Genomic DNA, 20064 nt, shown 5'->3' with positions numbered 1-20064 from the left:
CTAGTGGCTAGGATTAGGCGCTCTCACCGCAGCGGCCAGGGTTCGATTCCCGGTCAGGGAAGTCGTCTGTTTCTTTTTGACAAAGTGGATGAGTCGGATTCTGTTGTGATTTGCCAAGCTTAGTGATTTAGCCAAATGACAAAGAAAATAAGATGTCCTTCGAGCATGATTTGAACCAGCGACCTAAGGATGGCCATTTTAATACCTACAGTCCTCCGCTCTACCAACTGAGCTATCGAAGGCAACTGAACACTCTCCTTGAAATGCAAGTCAAATGGGAACATGGAAATGCTGTATTGCTTTGTGCCATCAATCCACTTGATTAGCCTTGAGAAACTTGCTTTAAATCAAAATCCTGGAGAGTGCAGCTGATCCATTGGACTACACAACTTGCAACTCAGGTATCAATTGCAGCAGAGTGCCTTGAGGACTTGATTTCTTTCAAAGCTGCACTTCATCTGATCTCCAAACAGAGGGCCCCGTACTCTGCTCAAGATGTTGAGTGCAAAAGAAATAGAGGCTTTGCCTTGAGAATCTTGCTTTAAATCAAAATCCTGGAGAGTGCAGCTGATCCATTGGACTTCACAACTTGCAACTCAGGTATCAATGGCAGCAGAGTGCCTTGAGGACTTGATTTGTTTCAAAGCTGCACTTCATCTGATCTCTAAACAGAGGGCCCTTACTCTGCTCATGATGTTGAGTGGAAAAGAAATACAGGCTTTGCCTACAGGCTGACTCCTTGCAGCAGCGTGTCAATTACGTCTTTGACCTTTTGTTTCTTCTTAGCCCCATTGCATGTACAGAGTGTGGATGGATAGGCGGTTTAGGGCTTGAAAGAGTCTTTCTGCAGGTCGCAGTGCAGCTGTTGTCCCTGGTGGTCTAGTGGCTAGGATTCGGCGCTCTCACCGCCGCGGCCAGGGTTCGATTCCCGGTCAGGGAAGTCCTCTGTTTCTTTTTGACAAAGTGGATGAGTCGGATTCTGTTGTGATTTGCCAAGCTTAGGGATTTAGCCAAATGACAAAGAAAATAAGATGTCCTTCAAGCCGGATTTGAACCAGCAACCTAAGGATGGCCATTTTAATACCTACAGTCCTCCGCTCTACCAACTGAGCTATCGAAGGCAACTGAACACACCCCTTGAAATGCAAGTCAAATGGGAACATGGAAATGCTGTATTGCTTTGTGCCATCAATCCACTTGATTAGCCTTGAGAAACTTGCTTTAAATCAAAATCCTGGAGAGTGCAGCTGATCCATTGGACTACACAACTTGCAACTCAGGTATCAATTGCAGCAGAGTGCCTTGAGGACTTGATTTCTTTCAAAGCTGCACTTCATCTGATCTCCAAACAGAGGGCCCCGTACTCTGCTCAAGATGTTGAGTGCAAAAGAAATAGAGGCTTTGCCTTGAGAATCTTGCTTTAAATCAAAATCCTGGAGAGTGCAGCTGATCCATTGGACTTCACAACTTGCAACTCAGGTATCAATGGCAGCAGAGTGCCTTGAGGACTTGATTTGTTTCAAAGCTGCACTTCATCTGATCTCTAAACAGAGGGCCCTTACTCTGCTCATGATGTTGAGTGGAAAAGAAATACAGGCTTTGCCTACAGGCTGACTCCTTGCAGCAGCGTGTCAATTACGTCTTTGACCTTTTGTTTCTTCTTAGCCCCATTGCATGTACAGAGTGTGGATGGATAGGCGGTTTAGGGCTTGAAAGAGTCTTTCTGCAGGTTGCAGTGCAGCTGTTGTCCCTGGTGGTCTAGTGGCTAGGATTCGGCGCTCTCACCGCCGCGGCCCGGGTTCGATTCCCGGTCAGGGAAGTCCTCTGTTTCTTTTTGACAAAGTGGATGAGTCGGATTCTGTTGTGATTTGCCAAGCTTAGGGATTTAGCCAAATGACAAAGAAAATAAGGTGTCCTTCGAGCCGGATTTGAACCAGCGACCTAAGGATGGCCATTTTAATACCTACAGTCCTCCGCTCTACCAACTGAGCTATCGAAGGGAACTGAACACACCCCTTGAAATGCAAGTCAAATGGGAACATGGAAATGCTGTATTGCTTTGTGCCATCAATCCACTTGATTAGCCTTGAGAAACTTGCTTTAAATCAAAATCCTGGAGAGTGCAGCTGATCCATTGGACTACACAACTTGCAACTCAGGTATCAATTGCAGCAGAGTGCCTTGAGGACTTGATTTCTTTCAAAGCTGCACTTCATCTGATCTCCAAACAGAGGGCCCCGTACTCTGCTCAAGATGTTGAGTGCAAAAGAAATACAGGCTTTGCCTTGAGAATCTTGCTTTAAATCAAAATCCTGGAGAGTGCAGCTGATCCATTGGACTTCACAACTTGCAACTCAGGTATCAATGGCAGCAGAGTGCCTTGAGGACTTGATTTGTTTCAAAGCTGCACTTCATCTGATCTCTAAACAGAGGGCCCTTACTCTGCTCAAGATGTTGAGTGGAAAAGAAATACAGGCTTTGCCTACAGGCTGACTCCTTGCAGCAGCGTGTCAATTACGTCTTAGACCTTTTGTTTCTTCTTAGCCCCATTGCATGTACAGATTGTGGATGGATAGGCGGTTTAGGGCTTGAAAGAGTCTTTCTGCAGGTAGCAGTGCAGCTGTTGTCCCTGGTGGTCTAGTGGCTAGGATTCGGCGCTCTCACCGCAGCGGCCAGGGTTCGATTCCCGGTCAGGGAAGTCGTCTGTTTCTTTTTGACAAAGTGGATGAGTCGGATTCTGTTGTGATTTGCCAAGCTTAGTGATTTAGCCAAATGACAAAGAAAATAAGATGTCCTTCGAGCATGATTTGAACCAGCGACCTAAGGATGGCCATTTTAATACCTACAGTCCTCCGCTCTACCAACTGAGCTATCGAAGGCAACTGAACACTCTCCTTGAAATGCAAGTCAAATGGGAACATGGAAATGCTGTATTGCTTTGTGCCATCAATCCACTTGATTAGCCTTGAGAAACTTGCTTTAAATCAAAATCCTGGAGAGTGCAGCTGATCCATTGGACTACACAACTTGCAACTCAGGTATCAATTGCAGCAGAGTGCCTTGAGGACTTGATTTCTTTCAAAGCTGCACTTCATCTGATCTCCAAACAGAGGGCCCCGTACTCTGCTCAAGATGTTGAGTGCAAAAGAAATAGAGGCTTTGCCTTGAGAATCTTGCTTTAAATCAAAATCCTGGAGAGTGCAGCTGATCCATTGGACTTCACAACTTGCAACTCAGGTATCAATGGCAGCAGAGTGCCTTGAGGACTTGATTTGTTTCAAAGCTGCACTTCATCTGATCTCTAAACAGAGGGCCCTTACTCTGCTCATGATGTTGAGTGGAAAAGAAATACAGGCTTTGCCTACAGGCTGACTCCTTGCAGCAGCGTGTCAATTACGTCTTTGACCTTTTGTTTCTTCTTAGCCCCATTGCATGTACAGAGTGTGGATGGATAGGCGGTTTAGGGCTTGAAAGAGTCTTTCTGCAGGTCGCAGTGCAGCTGTTGTCCCTGGTGGTCTAGTGGCTAGGATTCGGCGCTCTCACCGCCGCGGCCCGGGTTCGATTCCCGGTCAGGGAAGTCCTCTGTTTCTTTTTGACAAAGTGGATGAGTCGGATTCTGTTGTGATTTACCAAGCTTAGGGATTTAGCCAAATGACAAAGAAAATAAGATGTCCTTCGAGCCGGATTTGAACCAGCGACCTAAGGATGGCCATTTTAATACCTACAGTCCTCCGCTCTACCAACTGAGCTATCGAAGGCAACCGAACACACCCCTTGAAATGCAAGTCAAATGGGAACATGGAAATGCTGTATTGCTTTGTGCCATCAATCCACTTGATTAGCCTTGAGAAACTTGCTTTAAATCAAAATCCTGGAGAGTGCAGCTGATCCATTGGACTACACAACTTGCAACTCAGGTATCAATTGCAGCAGAGTGCCTTGAGGACTTGATTTCTTTCAAAGCTGCACTTCATCTGATCTCCAAACAGAGGGCCCCGTACTCTGCTCAAGATGTTGAGTGCAAAAGAAATACAGGCTTTGCCTTGAGAATCTTGCTTTAAATCAAAATCCTGGAGAGTGCAGCTGATCCATTGGACTACACAACTTGCAACTCAGGTATCAATTGCAGCAGAGTGCCTTGAGGACTTGATTTCTTTCAAAGCTGCACTTCATCTGATCTCCAAACAGAGGGCCCCGTACTCTGCTCAAGATGTTGAGTGCAAAAGAAATACAGGCTTTGCCTTGAGAATCTTGCTTTAAATCAAAATCCTGGAGAGTGCAGCTGATCCATTGGACTTCACAACTTGCAACTCAGGTATCAATGGCAGCAGAGTGCCTTGAGGACTTGATTTGTTTCAAAGCTGCACTTCATCTGATCTCTAAACAGAGGGCCCTTACTCTGCTCATGATGTTGAGTGGAAAAGAAATACAGGCTTTGCCTACAGGCTGACTCCTTGCAGCAGCGTGTCAATTACGTCTTTGACCTTTTGTTTCTTCTTAGCCCCATTGCATGTACAGAGTGTGGATGGACAGGCGGTTTAGGGCTTGAAAGAGTCTTTCTGCAGGTCGCAGTGCAGCTGTTGTCCCTGGTGGTCTAGTGGCTAGGATTCGGCGCTCTCACCTCCGCGGCATGGGTTCGATTCCCGGTCAGGGAAGTCCTCTGTTTCTTTTTGAAAAAGTGGATGAGTCGGATTCTGTTGTGATTTGCCAAGCTTAGGGATTTAGCCAAATGACAAAGAAAATAAGATGTCCTTTGAGCATGATTTGAACCAGCGACCTAAGGATGGCCATTTTAATACCTACAGTCCTCTGCTCTACCAACTGAGCTATCGAAGGCAACTGAACACTCTCCTTGAAATGCAAGTCAAATGGGAACATGGAAATGCTGTATTGCTTTGTGCCATCAATCCACTTGATTAGCCTTGAGAAACTTGCTTTGAATCAAAATCCTGGAGAGTGCAGCTGATCCATTGGACTACACAACTTGCAACTCAGGTATCAATTGCAGCAGAGTGCCTTGAGGACTTGATTTCTTTCAAAGCTGCACTTCATCTGATCTCCAAACAGAGGGCCCCGTACTCTTCTCAAGATGTTGAGTGCAAAAGAAATACAGGCTTTGCCTTGAGAATCTTGCTTTAAATCAAAATCCTGGAGAGTGCAGCTGATCCATTGGACTTCACAACTTGCAACTCAGGTATCAATGGCAGCAGAGTGCCTTGAGGACTTGATTTGTTTCAAAGCTGCACTTCATCTGATCTCTAAACAGAGGGCCCTTACTCTGCTCAAGATGTTGAGTGGAAAAGAAATACAGGCTTTGCCTACAGGCTGACTCCTTGCAGCAGCGTGTCAATTACGTCTTTGACCTTTTGTTTCTTCTTAGTCCCATTGCATGTACAGAGTGTGGATGGATAGGCGGTTTAGGGCTTGAAAGAGTCTTTCTGCAGGTAGCAGTGGAGCTGTTGTCCCTGGTGGTCTAGTGGCTAGGATTCGGCGCTCTCACTGCAGCGGCCAGGGTTCGATTCCCGGTCAGGGAAGTCGTCTGTTTCTTTTTGACAAAGTGGATGAGTCGGATTCTGTTGTGATTTGCCAAGCTTAGGGATTTAGCCAAATGACAAAGAAAATAAGATGTCCTTCGAGCATGATTTGAACCAGCGACCTAAGGATGGCCATTTTAATACCTACAGTCCTCCGCTCTACCAACTGAGCTATCAAAGGCAACTGAACACTCTCCTTGAAATGCAAGTCAAATGGGAACATGGAAATGCTGTATTGCTTTGTGCCATCAATCCACTTGATTAGCCTTGAGAAACTTGCTTTAAATCAAAATCCTGGAGAGTGCAGCTGATCCATTGGACTACACAACTTGCAACTCAGGTATCAATTGCAGCAGAGTGCCTTGAGGACTTGATTTCTTTCAAAGCTGCACTTCATCTGATCTCCAAACAGAGGGCCCCGTACTCTGCTCAAGATGTTGAGTGCAAAAGAAATAGAGGCTTTGCCTTGAGAATCTTGCTTTAAATCAAAATCCTGGAGAGTGCAGCTGATCCATTGGACTTCACAACTTGCAACTCAGGTATCAATGGCAGCAGAGTGCCTTGAGGACTTGATTTGTTTCAAAGCTGCACTTCATCTGATCTCTAAACAGAGGGCCCTTACTCTGCTCATGATGTTGAGTGGAAAAGAAATACAGGCTTTGCCTACAGGCTGACTCCTTGCAGCAGCGTGTCAATTACGTCTTTGACCTTTTGTTTCTTCTTAGCCCCATTGCATGTACAGAGTGTGGATGGATAGGCGGTTTAGGGCTTGAAAGAGTCTTTCTGCAGGTCGCAGTGCAGCTGTTGTCCCTGGTGGTCTAGTGGCTAGGATTCGGCGCTCTCACCGCCGCGGCCCGGGTTCGATTCCCGGTCAGGGAAGTCCTCTTTTTCTTTTTGACAAAGTGGATGAGTCGGATTCTGTTGTGATTTGCCAAGCTTAGGGATTTAGCCAAATGACAAAGAAAATAAGATGTCCTTCGAGCCGGATTTGAACCAGCAACCTAAGGATGGCCATTTTAATACCTACAGTCCTCTGCTCTACCAACTGAGCTATCAAAGGCAACTGAACACTCTCCTTGAAATGCAAGTCAAATGGGAACATGGAAATGCTGTATTGCTTTGTGCCATCAATCCACTTGATTAGCCTTGAGAAACTTGCTTTGAATCAAAATCCTGGAGAGTGCAGCTGATCCATTGGACTACACAACTTGCAACTCAGGTATCAATTGCAGCAGAGTGCCTTGAGGACTTGATTTCTTTCAAAGCTGCACTTCATCTGATCTCCAAACAGAGGGCCCCGTACTCTTCTCAAGATGTTGAGTGCAAAAGAAATACAGGCTTTGCCTTGAGAATCTTGCTTTAAATCAAAATCCTGGAGAGTGCAGCTGATCCATTGGACTTCACAACTTGCAACTCAGGTATCAATGGCAGCAGAGTGCCTTGAGGACTTGATTTGTTTCAAAGCTGCACTTCATCTGATCTCTAAACAGAGGGCCCTTACTCTGCTCAAGATGTTGAGTGGAAAAGAAATACAGGCTTTGCCTACAGGCTGACTCCTTGCAGCAGCGTGTCAATTACGTCTTTGACCTTTTGTTTCTTCTTAGCCCCATTGCATGTACAGAGTGTGGATGGATAGGCGGTTTAGGGCTTGAAAGAGTCTTTCTGCAGGTAGCAGTGGAGCTGTTGTCCCTGGTGGTCTAGTGGCTAGGATTCGGCGCTCTCACTGCAGCGGCCCGGGTTCGATTCCCGGTCAGGGAAGTCGTCTGTTTCTTTTTGACAAAGTGGATGAGTCGGATTCTGTTGTGATTTGCCAAGCTTAGGGATTTAGCCAAATGACAAAGAAAATAAGATGTCCTTCGAGCATGATTTGAACCAGCGACCTAAGGATGGCCATTTTAATACCTACAGTCCTCCGCTCTACCAACTGAGCTATCGAAGGCAACTGAACACTCTCCTTGAAATGCAAGTCAAATGGGAACATGGAAATGCTGTATTGCTTTGTGCCATCAATCCACTTGATTAGCCTTGAGAAACTTGCTTTAAATCAAAATCCTGGAGAGTGCAGCTGATCCATTGGACTACACAACTTGCAACTCAGGTATCAATTGCAGCAGAGTGCCTTGAGGACTTGATTTCTTTCAAAGCTGCACTTCATCTGATCTCCAAACAGAGGGCCCCGTACTCTGCTCAAGATGTTGAGTGCAAAAGAAATAGAGGCTTTGCCTTGAGAATCTTGCTTTAAATCAAAATCCTGGAGAGTGCAGCTGATCCATTGGACTTCACAACTTGCAACTCAGGTATCAATGGCAGCAGAGTGCCTTGAGGACTTGATTTGTTTTAAAGCTGCACTTCATCTGATCTCTAAACAGAGGGCCCTTACTCTGCTCATGATGTTGAGTGGAAAAGAAATACAGGCTTTGCCTACAGGCTGACTCCTTGCAGCAGCGTGTCAATTACGTCTTTGACCTTTTGTTTCTTCTTAGCCCCATTGCATGTACAGAGTGTGGATGGATAGGCGGTTTAGGGCTTGAAAGAGTCTTTCTGCAGGTCGCAGTGCAGCTGTTGTCCCTGGTGGTCTAGTGGCTAGGATTCGGCGCTCTCACCGCCGCGGCCCGGGTTCGATTCCCGGTCAGGGAAGTCCTCTGTTTCTTTTTGACAAAGTGGATGAGTCGGATTCTGTTGTGATTTGCCAAGCTTAGGGATTTAGCCAAATGACAAAGAAAATAAGATGTCCTTCGAGCCGGATTTGAACCAGCGACCTAAGGATGGCCATTTTAATACCTACAGTCCTCCGCTCTACCAACTGAGCTATCGAAGGCAACTGAACACACCCCTTGAAATGCAAGTCAAATGGGAACATGGAAATGCTGTATTGCTTTGTGCCATCAATCCACTTGATTAGCCTTGAGAAACTTGCTTTAAATCAAAATCCTGGAGAGTGCAGCTGATCCATTGGACTACACAACTTGCAACTCAGGTATCAATTGCAGCAGAGTGCCTTGAGGACTTGATTTCTTTCAAAGCTGCACTTCATCTGATCTCCAAACAGAGGGCCCCGTACTCTGCTCAAGATGTTGAGTGCAAAAGAAATACAGGCTTTGCCTTGAGAATCTTGCTTTAAATCAAAATCCTGGAGAGTGCAGCTGATCCATTGGACTTCACAACTTGCAACTCAGGTATCAATGGCAGCAGAGTGCCTTGAGGACTTGATTTGTTTCAAAGCTGCACTTCATCTGATCTCTAAACAGAGGGCCCTTACTCTGCTCAAGATGTTGAGTGGAAAAGAAATACAGGCTTTGCCTACAGGCTGACTCCTTGCAGCAGCGTGTCAATTACGTCTTAGACCTTTTGTTTCTTCTTAGCCCCATTGCATGTACAGAGTGTGGATGGATAGGTGGTTTAGGGCTTGAAAGAGTCTTTCTGCAGGTAGCAGTGCAGCTGTTGTCCCTGGTGGTCTAGTGGCTAGGATTCGGCGCTCTCACCGCAGCGGCCAGGGTTCGATTCCCGGTCAGGGAAGTCGTCTGTTTCTTTTTGACAAAGTGGATGAGTCGGATTCTGTTGTGATTTGCCAAGCTTAGGGATTTAGCCAAATGACAAAGAAAATAAGATGTCCTTCGAGCCGGATTTGAACCAGCGACCTAAGGATGGCCATTTTAATACCTACAGTCCTCCGCTCTACCAACTGAGCTATCGAAGGCAACCGAACACACCCCTTGAAATGCAAGTCAAATGGGAACATGGAAATGCTGTATTGCTTTGTGCCATCAATCCACTTGATTAGCCTTGAGAAACTTGCTTTAAATCAAAATCCTGGAGAGTGCAGCTGATCCATTGGACTACACAACTTGCAACTCAGGTATCAATTGCAGCAGAGTGCCTTGAGGACTTGATTTCTTTCAAAGCTGCACTTCATCTGATCTCCAAACAGAGGGCCCCGTACTCTGCTCAAGATGTTGAGTGCAAAAGAAATACAGGCTTTGCCTTGAGAATCTTGCTTTAAATCAAAATCCTGGAGAGTGCAGCTGATCCATTGGACTTCACAACTTGCAACTCAGGTATCAATGGCAGCAGAGTGCCTTGAGGACTTGATTTGTTTCAAAGCTGCACTTCATCTGATCTCTAAACAGAGGGCCCTTACTCTGCTCAAGATGTTGAGTGGAAAAGAAATACAGGCTTTGCCTACAGGCTGACTCCTTGCAGCAGCGTGTCAATTACGTCTTTGACCTTTTGTTTCTTCTTAGCCCCATTGCATGTACAGAGTGTGGATGGATAGGCGGTTTAGGGCTTGAAAGAGTCTTTCTGCAGGTAGCAGTGGAGCTGTTGTCCCTGGTGGTCTAGTGGCTAGGATTCGGCGCTCTCACTGCAGCGGCCAGGGTTCGATTCCCGGTCAGGGAAGTCGTCTGTTTCTTTTTGACAAAGTGGATGAGTCGGATTCTGTTGTGATTTGCCAAGCTTAGGGATTTAGCCAAATGACAAAGAAAATAAGATGTCCTTCGAGCATGATTTGAACCAGCGACCTAAGGATGGCCATTTTAACACCTACAGTCCTCCGCTCTACCAACTGAGCTATCGAAGGCAACTGAACACTCTCCTTGAAATGCAAGTCAAATGGGAACATGGAAATGCTGTATTGCTTTGTGCCATCAATCCACTTGATTAGCCTTGAGAAACTTGCTTTAAATCAAAATCCTGGAGAGTGCAGCTGATCCATTGGACTACACAACTTGCAACTCAGGTATCAATTGCAGCAGAGTGCCTTGAGGACTTGATTTCTTTCAAAGCTGCACTTCATCTGATCTCCAAACAGAGGGCCCCGTACTCTGCTCAAGATGTTGAGTGCAAAAGAAATAGAGGCTTTGCCTTGAGAATCTTGCTTTAAATCAAAATCCTGGAGAGTGCAGCTGATCCATTGGACTTCACAACTTGCAACTCAGGTATCAATGGCAGCAGAGTGCCTTGAGGACTTGATTTGTTTCAAAGCTGCACTTCATCTGATCTCTAAACAGAGGGCCCTTACTCTGCTCATGATGTTGAGTGGAAAAGAAATACAGGCTTTGCCTACAGGCTGACTCCTTGCAGCAGCGTGTCAATTACGTCTTTGACCTTTTGTTTCTTCTTAGCCCCATTGCATGTACAGAGTGTGGATGGATAGGCGGTTTAGGGCTTGAAAGAGTCTTTCTGCAGGTCGCAGTGCAGCTGTTGTCCCTGGTGGTCTAGTGGCTAGGATTCGGCGCTCTCACCGCCGCGGCCCGGGTTCGATTCCCGGTCAGGGAAGTCCTCTGTTTCTTTTTGACAAAGTGGATGAGTCGGATTCTGTTGTGATTTGCCAAGCTTAGGGATTTAGCCAAATGACAAAGAAAATAAGATGTCCTTCGAGCCGGATTTGAACCAGCGACCTAAGGATGGCCATTTTAATACCTACAGTCCTCCGCTCTACCAACTGAGCTATCGAAGGCAACTGAACACACCCCTTGAAATGCAAGTCAAATGGGAACATGGAAATGCTGTATTGCTTTGTGCCATCAATCCACTTGATTAGCCTTGAGAAACTTGCTTTAAATCAAAATCCTGGAGAGTGCAGCTGATCCATTGGACTACACAACTTGCAACTCAGGTATCAATTGCAGCAGAGTGCCTTGAGGACTTGATTTCTTTCAAAGCTGCACTTCATCTGATCTCCAAACAGAGGGCCCCGTACTCTGCTCAAGATGTTGAGTGCAAAAGAAATACAGGCTTTGCCTTGAGAATCTTGCTTTAAATCAAAATCCTGGAGAGTGCAGCTGATCCATTGGACTTCACAACTTGCAACTCAGGTATCAATGGCAGCAGAGTGCCTTGAGGACTTGATTTCTTTCAAAGCTGCACTTCATCTGATCTCTAAACAGAGGGCCCTTACTCTGCTCAAGATGTTGAGTGGAAAAGAAATACAGGCTTTGCCTACAGGCTGACTCCTTGCAGCAGCGTGTCAATTACGTCTTAGACCTTTTGTTTCTTCTTAGCCCCATTGCATGTACAGAGTGTGGATGGATAGGTGGTTTAGGGCTTGAAAGAGTCTTTCTGCAGGTAGCAGTGCAGCTGTTGTCCCTGGTGGTCTAGTGGCTAGGATTCGGCGCTCTCACCGCAGCAGCCAGGGTTCGATTCCCGGTCAGGGAAGTCGTCTGTTTCTTTTTGACAAAGTGGATGAGTCGGATTCTGTTGTGATTTGCCAAGCTTAGGGATTTAGCCAAATGACAAAGAAAATAAGATGTCCTTCGAGCATGATTTGAACCAGCGACCTAAGGATGGCCATTTTAATACCTACAGTCCTCCGCTCTACCAACTGAGCTATCGAAGGCAACTGAACACTCTCCTTGAAATGCAAGTCAAATGGGAACATGGAAATGCTGTATTGCTTTGTGCCATCAATCCACTTGATTAGCCTTGAGAAACTTGCTTTAAATCAAAATCCTGGAGAGTGCAGCTGATCCATTGGACTACACAACTTGCAACTCAGGTATCAATTGCAGCAGAGTGCCTTGAGGACTTGATTTCTTTCAAAGCTGCACTTCATCTGATCTCCAAACAGAGGGCCCCGTACTCTGCTCAAGATGTTGAGTGCAAAAGAAATAGAGGCTTTGCCTTGAGAATCTTGCTTTAAATCAAAATCCTGGAGAGTGCAGCTGATCCATTGGACTTCACAACTTGCAACTCAGGTATCAATGGCAGCAGAGTGCCTTGAGGACTTGATTTGTTTCAAAGCTGCACTTCATCTGATCTCTAAACAGAGGGCCCTTACTCTGCTCATGATGTTGAGTGGAAAAGAAATACAGGCTTTGCCTACAGGCTGACTCCTTGCAGCAGCGTGTCAATTACGTCTTTGACCTTTTGTTTCTTCTTAGCCCCATTGCATGTACAGAGTGTGGATGGATAGGCGGTTTAGGGCTTGAAAGAGTCTTTCTGCAGGTCTCAGTGCAGCTGTTGTCCCTGGTGGTCTAGTGGCTAGGATTCGGCGCTCTCACCGCCGCGGCCCGGGTTCGATTCCCGGTCAGGGAAGTCCTCTGTTTCTTTTTGACAAAGTGGATGAGTCGGATTCTGTTGTGATTTGCCAAGCTTAGGGATTTAGCCAAATGACAAAGAAAATAAGATGTCCTTCAAGCCGGATTTGAACCAGCGACCTAAGGATGGCCATTTTAATACCTACAGTCCTCCGCTCTACCAACTGAGCTATCGAAGGCAACCGAACACACCCCTTGAAATGCAAGTCAAATGGGAACATGGAAATGCTGTATTGCTTTGTGCCATCAATCCACTTGATTAGCCTTGAGAAACTTGCTTTAAATCAAAATCCTGGAGAGTGCAGCTGATCCATTGGACTACACAACTTGCAACTCAGGTATCAATTGCAGCAGAGTGCCTTGAGGACTTGATTTCTTTCAAAGCTGCACTTCATCTGATCTCCAAACAGAGGGCCCCGTACTCTGCTCAAGATGTTGAGTGCAAAAGAAATACAGGCTTTGCCTTGAGAATCTTGCTTTAAATCAAAATCCTGGAGAGTGCAGCTGATCCATTGGACTTCACAACTTGCAACTCAGGTATCAATGGCAGCAGAGTGCCTTGAGGACTTGATTTCTTTCAAAGCTGCACTTCATCTGATCTCTAAACAGAGGGCCCTTACTCTGCTCAAGATGTTGAGTGGAAAAGAAATACAGGCTTTGCCTACAGGCTGACTCCTTGCAGCAGCGTGTCAATTACGTCTTAGACCTTTTGTTTCTTCTTAGCCCCATTGCATGTACAGAGTGTGGATGGATAGGCGGTTTAGGGCTTGAAAGAGTCTTTCTGCAGGTAGCAGTGCAGCTGTTGTCCCTGGTGGTCTAGTGGCTAGGATTCGGCGCTCTCACCGCTGCGGCCAGGGTTCGATTCCCGGTCAGGGAAGTCGTCTGTTTCTTTTTGACAAAGTGGATGAGTCGGATTCTGTTGTGATTTGCCAAGCTTAGGGATTTAGCCAAATGACAAAGAAAATAAGATGTCCTTCGAGCATGATTTGAACCAGCGACCTAAGGATGGCCATTTTAATACCTACAGTCCTCCGCTTTACCAACTGAGCTATCGAAGGCAACTGAACACTCTCCTTGAAATGCAAGTCAAATGGGAACATGGAAATGCTGTATTGCTTTGTGCCATCAATCCACTTGATTAGCCTTGAGAAACTTGCTTTAAATCAAAATCCTGGAGAGTGCAGCTGGTCCATTGGACTACACAACTTGCAACTCAGGTATCAATTGCAGCAGAGTGCCTTGAGGACTTGATTTCTTTCAAAGCTGCACTTCATCTGATCTCCAAACAGAGGGCCCCGTACTCTGCTCAAGATGTTGAGTGCAAAAGAAATAGAGGCTTTGCCTTGAGAATCTTGCTTTAAATCAAAATCCTGGAGAGTGCAGCTGATCCATTGGACTTCACAACTTGCAACTCAGGTATCAATGGCAGCAGAGTGCCTTGAGAACTTGATTTGTTTCAAAGCTGCACTTCATCTGATCTCTAAACAGAGGGCCCTTACTCTGCTCATGATGTTGAGTGGAAAAGAAATACAGGCTTTGCCTAAAGGCTGACTCCTTGCAGCAGCGTGTCAATTACGTCTTTGACCTTTTGTTTCTTCTTAGCCCCATTGCATGTACAGAGTGTGGATGGATAGGCGGTTTAGGGCTTGAAAGAGTCTTTCTGCAGGTCGCAGTGCAGCTGTTGTCCCTGGTGGTCTAGTGGCTAGGATTCGGCGCTCTCACCGCCGCGGCCCGGGTTCGATTCCCGGTCAGGGAAGTCCTCTGTTTCTTTTTGACAAAGTGGATGAGTCGGATTCTGTTGTGATTTACCAAGCTTAGGGATTTAGCCAAATGACAAAGAAAATAAGATGTCCTTCGAACCAGATTTGAACCAGCGACCTAAGGATGGCCATTTTAATACCTACAGTCCTCTGCTCTACCAACTGAGCTATCGAAGGCAACCGAACACACCCCTTGAAATGCAAGTCAAATGGGAACATGGAAATGCTGTATTGCTTTGTGCCATCAATCCACTTGATTAGCCTTGAGAAACTTGCTTTAAATCAAAATCCTGGAGAGTGCAGCTGATCCATTGGACTACACAACTTGCAACTCAGGTATCAATTGCAGCAGAGTGCCTTGAGGACTTGATTTCTTTCAAAGCTGCACTTCATCTGATCTCCAAACAGAGGGCCCCGTACTCTGCTCAAGATGTTGAGTGCAAAAGAAATACAGGCTTTGCCTTGAGAATCTTGCTTTAAATCAAAATCCTGGAGAGTGCAGCTGATCCATTGGACTTCACAACTTGCAACTCAGGTATCAATGGCAGCAGAGTGCCTTGAGGACTTGATTTGTTTCAAAGCTGCACTTCATCTGATCTCTAAACAGAGGGCCCTTACTCTGCTCATGATGTTGAGTGGAAAAGAAATACAGGCTTTGCCTACAGGCTGACTCCTTGCAGCAGCGTGTCAATTACGTCTTTGACCTTTTGTTTCTTCTTAGCCCCATTGCATGTACAGAGTGTGGATGGACAGGCGGTTTAGGGCTTGAAAGAGTCTTTCTGCAGGTCGCAGTGCAGCTGTTGTCCCTGGTGGTCTAGTGGCTAGGATTCGGCGCTCTCACCGCCGCGGCCCGGGTTCGATTCCCGGTCAGGGAAGTCCTCTGTTTCTTTTTGAAAAAGTGGATGAGTCGGATTCTGTTGTGATTTGCCAAGCTTAGGGATTTAGCCAAATGACAAAGAAAATAAGATGTCCTTTGAGCATGATTTGAACCAGCGACCTAAGGATGGCCATTTTAATACCTACAGTCCTCTGCTCTACCAACTGAGCTATCGAAGGCAACTGAACACTTTCCTTGAAATGCAAGTCAAATGGGAACATGGAAATGCTGTATTGCTTTGTGCCATCAATCCACTTGATTAGCCTTGAGAAACTTGCTTTGAATCAAAATCCTGGAGAGTGCAGCTGATCCATTGGACTACACAACTTGCAACTCAGGTATCAATTGCAGCAGAGTGCCTTGAGGACTTGATTTCTTTCAAAGCTGCACTTCATCTGATCTCCAAACAGAGGGCCCCGTACTCTTCTCAAGATGTTGAGTGCAAAAGAAATACAGGCTTTGCCTTGAGAATCTTGCTTTAAATCAAAATCCTGGAGAGTGCAGCTGATCCATTGGACTTCACAACTTGCAACTCAGGTATCAATGGCAGCAGAGTGCCTTGAGGACTTGATTTGTTTCAAAGCTGCACTTCATCTGATCTCTAAACAGAGGGCCCTTACTCTGCTCAAGATGTTGAGTGGAAAAGAAATACAGGCTTTGCCTACAGGCTGACTCCTTGCAGCAGCGTGTCAATTACGTCTAAGACCTTTTGTTTCTTCTTAGCCCCATTGCATGTACAGAGTGTGGATGGATAGGCGGTTTAGGGCTTGAAAGAGTCTTTCTGCAGGTCGCAGTGTAGCTGTTGTCCCTGGTGGTCTAGTGGCTAGGATTCGGCGCTCTCACCGCCGCGGCCCGGGTTTGATTCCCGGTCAGGGAAGTCCTCTGTTTCTTTTTGACAAAGTGGATGAGTCGGATTCTGTTGTGATTTGCCAAGCTTAGGGATTTAGCCAAATGACAAAGAAAATAAGATGTCCTTCGAGCATGATTTGAACCAGCTACCTAAGGATGGCCATTTTAATACCTACAGTCCTCCGCTCTACCAACTGAGCTATCGAAGGCAACTGAACACTCTCCTTGAAATGCAAGTCAAATGGGAACATGGAAATGCTGTATTGCTTTGTGCCATCAATCCACTTGATTAGCCTTGAGAAACTTGCTTTAAATCAAAATCCTGGAGAGTGCAGCTGATCCATTGGACTACACAACTTGCAACTCAGGTATCAATTGCAGCAGAGTGCCTTGAGGACTTGATTTCTTTCAAAGCTGCACTTCATCTGATCTCCAAACAGAGGGCCCCGTACTCTGCTCAAGATGTTGAGTGCAAAAGAAATAGAGGCTTTGCCTTGAGAATCTTGCTTTAAATCAAAATCCTGGAGAGTGCAGCTGATCCATTGGACTTCACAACTTGCAACTCAGGTATCAATGGCAGCAGAGTGCCTTGAGGACTTGATTTGTTTCAAAGCTGCACTTCATCTGATCTCTAAACAGAGGGCCCTTACTCTGCTCATGATGTTGAGTGGAAAAGAAATACAGGCTTTGCCTACAGGCTGACTCCTTGCAGCAGCGTGTCAATTACGTCTTTGACCTTTTGTTTCTTCTTAGCCCCATTGCATGTACAGAGTGTGGATGGATAGGCGGTTTAGGGCTTGAAAGAGTCTTTCTGCAGGTCGCAGTGCAGCTGTTGTCCCTGGTGGTCTAGTGGCTAGGATTCGGCGCTCTCACCGCCGCGGCCCGGGTTCGATTCCCGGTCAGGGAAGTCCTCTGTTTCTTTTTGACAAAGTGGATGAGTCGGATTCTGTTGTGATTTGCCAAGCTTAGGGATTTAGCCAAATGACAAAGAAAATAAGATGTCCTTCGAGCCGGATTTGAACCAGCGACCTAAGGATGGCCATTTTAATACCTACAGTCCTCCGCTCTACCAACTGAGCTATCGAAGGCAACCGAACACACCCCTTGAAATGCAAGTCAAATGGGAACATGGAAATGCTGTATTGCTTTGTGCCATCAATCCACTTGATTAGCCTTGAGAAACTTGCTTTAAATCAAAATCCTGGAGAGTGCAGCTGATCCATTGGACTACACAACTTGCAACTCAGGTATCAATTGCAGCAGAGTGCCTTGAGGACTTGATTTCTTTCAAAGCTGCACTTCATCTGATCTCCAAACAGAGGGCCCCGTACTCTGCTCAAGATGTTGAGTGCAAAAGAAATACAGGCTTTGCCTTGAGAATCTTGCTTTAAATCAAAATCCTGGAGAGTGCAGCTGATCCATTGGACTTCACAACTTGCAACTCAGGTATCAATGGCAGCAGAGTGCCTTGAGGACTTGATTTCTTTCAAAGCTGCACTTCATCTGATCTCTAAACAGAGGGCCCTTACTCTGCTCAAGATGTTGAGTGGAAAAGAAATACAGGCTTTGCCTACAGGCTGACTCCTTGCAGCAGCGTGTCAATTACGTCTTAGACCTTTTGTTTCTTCTTAGCCCCATTGCATGTACAGAGTGTGGATGGATAGGCGGTTTAGGGCTTGAAAGAGTCTTTCTGCAGGTCGCAGTGCAGCTGTTGTCCCTGGTGGTCTAGTGGCTAGGATTCGGCGCTCTCACCGCAGCGGCCAGGGTTCGATTCCCGGTCAGGGAAGTCGTCTGTTTCTTTTTGACAAAGTGGATGAGTCGGATTCTGTTGTGATTTGCCAAGCTTAGGGATTTAGCCAAATGACAAAGAAAATAAGATGTCCTTCGAGCATGATTTGAACCAGCGACCTAAGGATGGCCATTTTAATACCTACAGTCCTCCGCTCTACCAACTGAGCTATCGAAGGCAACTGAACACTCTCCTTGAAATGCAAGTCAAATGGGAACATGGAAATGCTGTATTGCTTTGTGCCATCAATCCACTTGATTAGCCTTGAGAAACTTGCTTTAAATCAAAATCCTGGAGAGTGCAGCTGATCCATTGGACTACACAACTTGCAACTCAGGTATCAATTGCAGCAGAGTGCCTTGAGGACTTGATTTCTTTCAAAGCTGCACTTCATCTGATCTCCAAACAGAGGGCCCCGTACTCTGCTCAAGATGTTGAGTGCAAAAGAAATAGAGGCTTTGCCTTGAGAATCTTGCTTTAAATCAAAATCCTGGAGAGTGCAGCTGATCCATTGGACTTCACAACTTGCAACTCAGGTATCAATGGCAGCAGAGTGCCGTGAGGACTTGATTTGTTTCAAAGCTGCACTTCATCTGATCTCTAAACAGAGGGCCCTTACTCTGCTCATGATGTTGAGTGGAAAAGAAATACAGGCTTTGCCTACAGGCTGACTCCTTGCAGCAGCGTGTCAATTACGTCTTTGACCTTTTGTTTCTTCTTAGCCCCATTGCATGTACAGAGTGTGGATGGATAGGCGGTTTAGGGCTTGAAAGAGTCTTTCTGCAGGTCGCAGCGCAGCTGTTGTCCCTGGTGGTCTAGTGGCTAGGATTCGGCGCTCTCACCGCCGCGGCCCGGGTTCGATTCCCGGTCAGGGAAGTCCTCTGTTTCTTTTTGACAAAGTGGATGAGTCGGATTATGTTGTGATATACCAAGCTTAGGGATTTAGCCAAATGACAAAGAAAATAAGATGTCCTTCAAGCCGGATTTGAACCAGCGACCTAAGGATGGCCATTTTAATACCTACAGTCCTCCGCTCTACCAACTGAGCTATCGAAGGCAACTGAACACACCCCTTGAAATGCAAGTCAAATGGGAACATGGAAATGCTGTATTGCTTTGTGCCATCAATCCACTTGATTAGCCTTGAGAAACTTGCTTTAAATCAAAATCCTGGAGAGTGCAGCTGGTCCATTGGACTACACAACTTGCAACTCAGGTATCAATTGCAGCAGAGTGCCTTGAGGACTTGATTTCTTTCAAAGCTGCACTTCATCTGATCTCCAAACAGAGGGCCCCGTACTCTGCTCAAGATGTTGAGTGCAAAAGAAATAGAGGCTTTGCCTTGAGAATCTTGCTTTAAATCAAAATCCTGGAGAGTGCAGCTGATCCATTGGACTTCACAACTTGCAACTCAGGTATCAATGGCAGCAGAGTGCCTTGAGAACTTGATTTGTTTCAAAGCTGCACTTCATCTGATCTCTAAACAGAGGGCCCTTACTCTGCTCATGATGTTGAGTGGAAAAGAAATACAGGCTTTGCCTAAAGGCTGACTCCTTGCAGCAGCGTGTCAATTACGTCTTTGACCTTTTGTTTCTTCTTAGCCCCATTGCATGTACAGAGTGTGGATGGATAGGCGGTTTAGGGCTTGAAAGAGTCTTTCTGCAGGTCGCAGTGCAGCTGTTGTCCCTGGTGGTCTAGTGGCTAGGATTCGGCGCTCTCACCGCCGCGGCCCGGGTTCGATTCCCGGTCAGGGAAGTCCTCTGTTTCTTTTTGACAAAGTGGATGAGTCGGATTCTGTTGTGATTTACCAAGCTTAGGGATTTAGCCAAATGACAAAGAAAATAAGATGTCCTTCGAACCAGATTTGAACCAGCGACCTAAGGATGGCCATTTTAATACCTACAGTCCTCTGCTCTACCAACTGAGCTATCGAAGGCAACCGAACACACCCCTTGAAATGCAAGTCAAATGGGAACATGGAAATGCTGTATTGCTTTGTGCCATCAATCCACTTGATTAGCCTTGAGAAACTTGCTTTAAATCAAAATCCTGGAGAGTGCAGCTGATCCATTGGACTACACAACTTGCAACTCAGGTATCAATTGCAGCAGAGTGCCTTGAGGACTTGATTTCTTTCAAAGCTGCACTTCATCTGATCTCCAAACAGAGGGCCCCGTACTCTGCTCAAGATGTTGAGTGCAAAAGAAATACAGGCTTTGCC

At 46.0% G+C, this 20064-nt stretch overlaps 20 non-coding genes across 20 annotated transcripts; 11 read left to right on the top strand and 9 right to left on the bottom strand.

The window, feature by feature from the left end:
- Positions 1–1034: 1034 nt before the first annotated feature.
- On the bottom strand, positions 1035–1121 carry trnay-gua (transfer RNA tyrosine (anticodon GUA)). Its single transcript is given in 2 exon segments — positions 1035–1070; positions 1085–1121. It is a non-coding gene; the product is annotated as a tRNA-Tyr (tRNA).
- A 626-nt stretch (positions 1122–1747) lies between these two features.
- Positions 1748–1819, top strand: trnae-cuc (transfer RNA glutamic acid (anticodon CUC)). The gene has a single exon. It is a non-coding gene; the product is annotated as a tRNA-Glu (tRNA).
- Positions 1820–1913: 94 nt separating this feature from the next.
- trnay-gua (transfer RNA tyrosine (anticodon GUA)) lies at positions 1914–2000 on the bottom strand. Its single transcript is given in 2 exon segments — positions 1914–1949; positions 1964–2000. It is a non-coding gene; the product is annotated as a tRNA-Tyr (tRNA).
- A 1505-nt stretch (positions 2001–3505) lies between these two features.
- trnae-cuc (transfer RNA glutamic acid (anticodon CUC)) lies at positions 3506–3577 on the top strand. Its single transcript has one exon. It is a non-coding gene; the product is annotated as a tRNA-Glu (tRNA).
- A 94-nt stretch (positions 3578–3671) lies between these two features.
- Positions 3672–3758, bottom strand: trnay-gua (transfer RNA tyrosine (anticodon GUA)). Its single transcript is given in 2 exon segments — positions 3672–3707; positions 3722–3758. It is a non-coding gene; the product is annotated as a tRNA-Tyr (tRNA).
- A 2583-nt stretch (positions 3759–6341) lies between these two features.
- trnae-cuc (transfer RNA glutamic acid (anticodon CUC)) lies at positions 6342–6413 on the top strand. Its single transcript has one exon. It is a non-coding gene; the product is annotated as a tRNA-Glu (tRNA).
- A 1686-nt stretch (positions 6414–8099) lies between these two features.
- trnae-cuc (transfer RNA glutamic acid (anticodon CUC)) lies at positions 8100–8171 on the top strand. Its single transcript has one exon. It is a non-coding gene; the product is annotated as a tRNA-Glu (tRNA).
- Positions 8172–8265: 94 nt separating this feature from the next.
- On the bottom strand, positions 8266–8352 carry trnay-gua (transfer RNA tyrosine (anticodon GUA)). Its single transcript is given in 2 exon segments — positions 8266–8301; positions 8316–8352. It is a non-coding gene; the product is annotated as a tRNA-Tyr (tRNA).
- Positions 8353–9144: 792 nt separating this feature from the next.
- trnay-gua (transfer RNA tyrosine (anticodon GUA)) lies at positions 9145–9231 on the bottom strand. The gene is given in 2 exon segments: positions 9145–9180; positions 9195–9231. It is a non-coding gene; the product is annotated as a tRNA-Tyr (tRNA).
- Positions 9232–10736: 1505 nt separating this feature from the next.
- trnae-cuc (transfer RNA glutamic acid (anticodon CUC)) lies at positions 10737–10808 on the top strand. Its single transcript has one exon. It is a non-coding gene; the product is annotated as a tRNA-Glu (tRNA).
- A 94-nt stretch (positions 10809–10902) lies between these two features.
- trnay-gua (transfer RNA tyrosine (anticodon GUA)) lies at positions 10903–10989 on the bottom strand. Its single transcript is given in 2 exon segments — positions 10903–10938; positions 10953–10989. It is a non-coding gene; the product is annotated as a tRNA-Tyr (tRNA).
- A 1505-nt stretch (positions 10990–12494) lies between these two features.
- Positions 12495–12566, top strand: trnae-cuc (transfer RNA glutamic acid (anticodon CUC)). Its single transcript has one exon. It is a non-coding gene; the product is annotated as a tRNA-Glu (tRNA).
- A 94-nt stretch (positions 12567–12660) lies between these two features.
- trnay-gua (transfer RNA tyrosine (anticodon GUA)) lies at positions 12661–12747 on the bottom strand. Its single transcript is given in 2 exon segments — positions 12661–12696; positions 12711–12747. It is a non-coding gene; the product is annotated as a tRNA-Tyr (tRNA).
- A 1505-nt stretch (positions 12748–14252) lies between these two features.
- On the top strand, positions 14253–14324 carry trnae-cuc (transfer RNA glutamic acid (anticodon CUC)). The gene has a single exon. It is a non-coding gene; the product is annotated as a tRNA-Glu (tRNA).
- An 807-nt stretch (positions 14325–15131) lies between these two features.
- Positions 15132–15203, top strand: trnae-cuc (transfer RNA glutamic acid (anticodon CUC)). Its single transcript has one exon. It is a non-coding gene; the product is annotated as a tRNA-Glu (tRNA).
- A 1686-nt stretch (positions 15204–16889) lies between these two features.
- On the top strand, positions 16890–16961 carry trnae-cuc (transfer RNA glutamic acid (anticodon CUC)). Its single transcript has one exon. It is a non-coding gene; the product is annotated as a tRNA-Glu (tRNA).
- A 94-nt stretch (positions 16962–17055) lies between these two features.
- On the bottom strand, positions 17056–17142 carry trnay-gua (transfer RNA tyrosine (anticodon GUA)). The gene is given in 2 exon segments: positions 17056–17091; positions 17106–17142. It is a non-coding gene; the product is annotated as a tRNA-Tyr (tRNA).
- Positions 17143–18647: 1505 nt separating this feature from the next.
- trnae-cuc (transfer RNA glutamic acid (anticodon CUC)) lies at positions 18648–18719 on the top strand. Its single transcript has one exon. It is a non-coding gene; the product is annotated as a tRNA-Glu (tRNA).
- Positions 18720–18813: 94 nt separating this feature from the next.
- trnay-gua (transfer RNA tyrosine (anticodon GUA)) lies at positions 18814–18900 on the bottom strand. The gene is given in 2 exon segments: positions 18814–18849; positions 18864–18900. It is a non-coding gene; the product is annotated as a tRNA-Tyr (tRNA).
- Positions 18901–19526: 626 nt separating this feature from the next.
- Positions 19527–19598, top strand: trnae-cuc (transfer RNA glutamic acid (anticodon CUC)). Its single transcript has one exon. It is a non-coding gene; the product is annotated as a tRNA-Glu (tRNA).
- Positions 19599–20064: the final 466 nt, after the last annotated feature.

The sequence above is a fragment of the Salminus brasiliensis genome, chromosome 3 (assembly GCF_030463535.1).
Source record: "Salminus brasiliensis chromosome 3, fSalBra1.hap2, whole genome shotgun sequence".
Classification (NCBI taxonomy): domain Eukaryota; kingdom Metazoa; phylum Chordata; class Actinopteri; order Characiformes; family Bryconidae; genus Salminus; species Salminus brasiliensis.
Note: the sequence above shows the minus strand (reverse complement) of the source record. Positions and strands in the feature narration are given on the sequence as shown.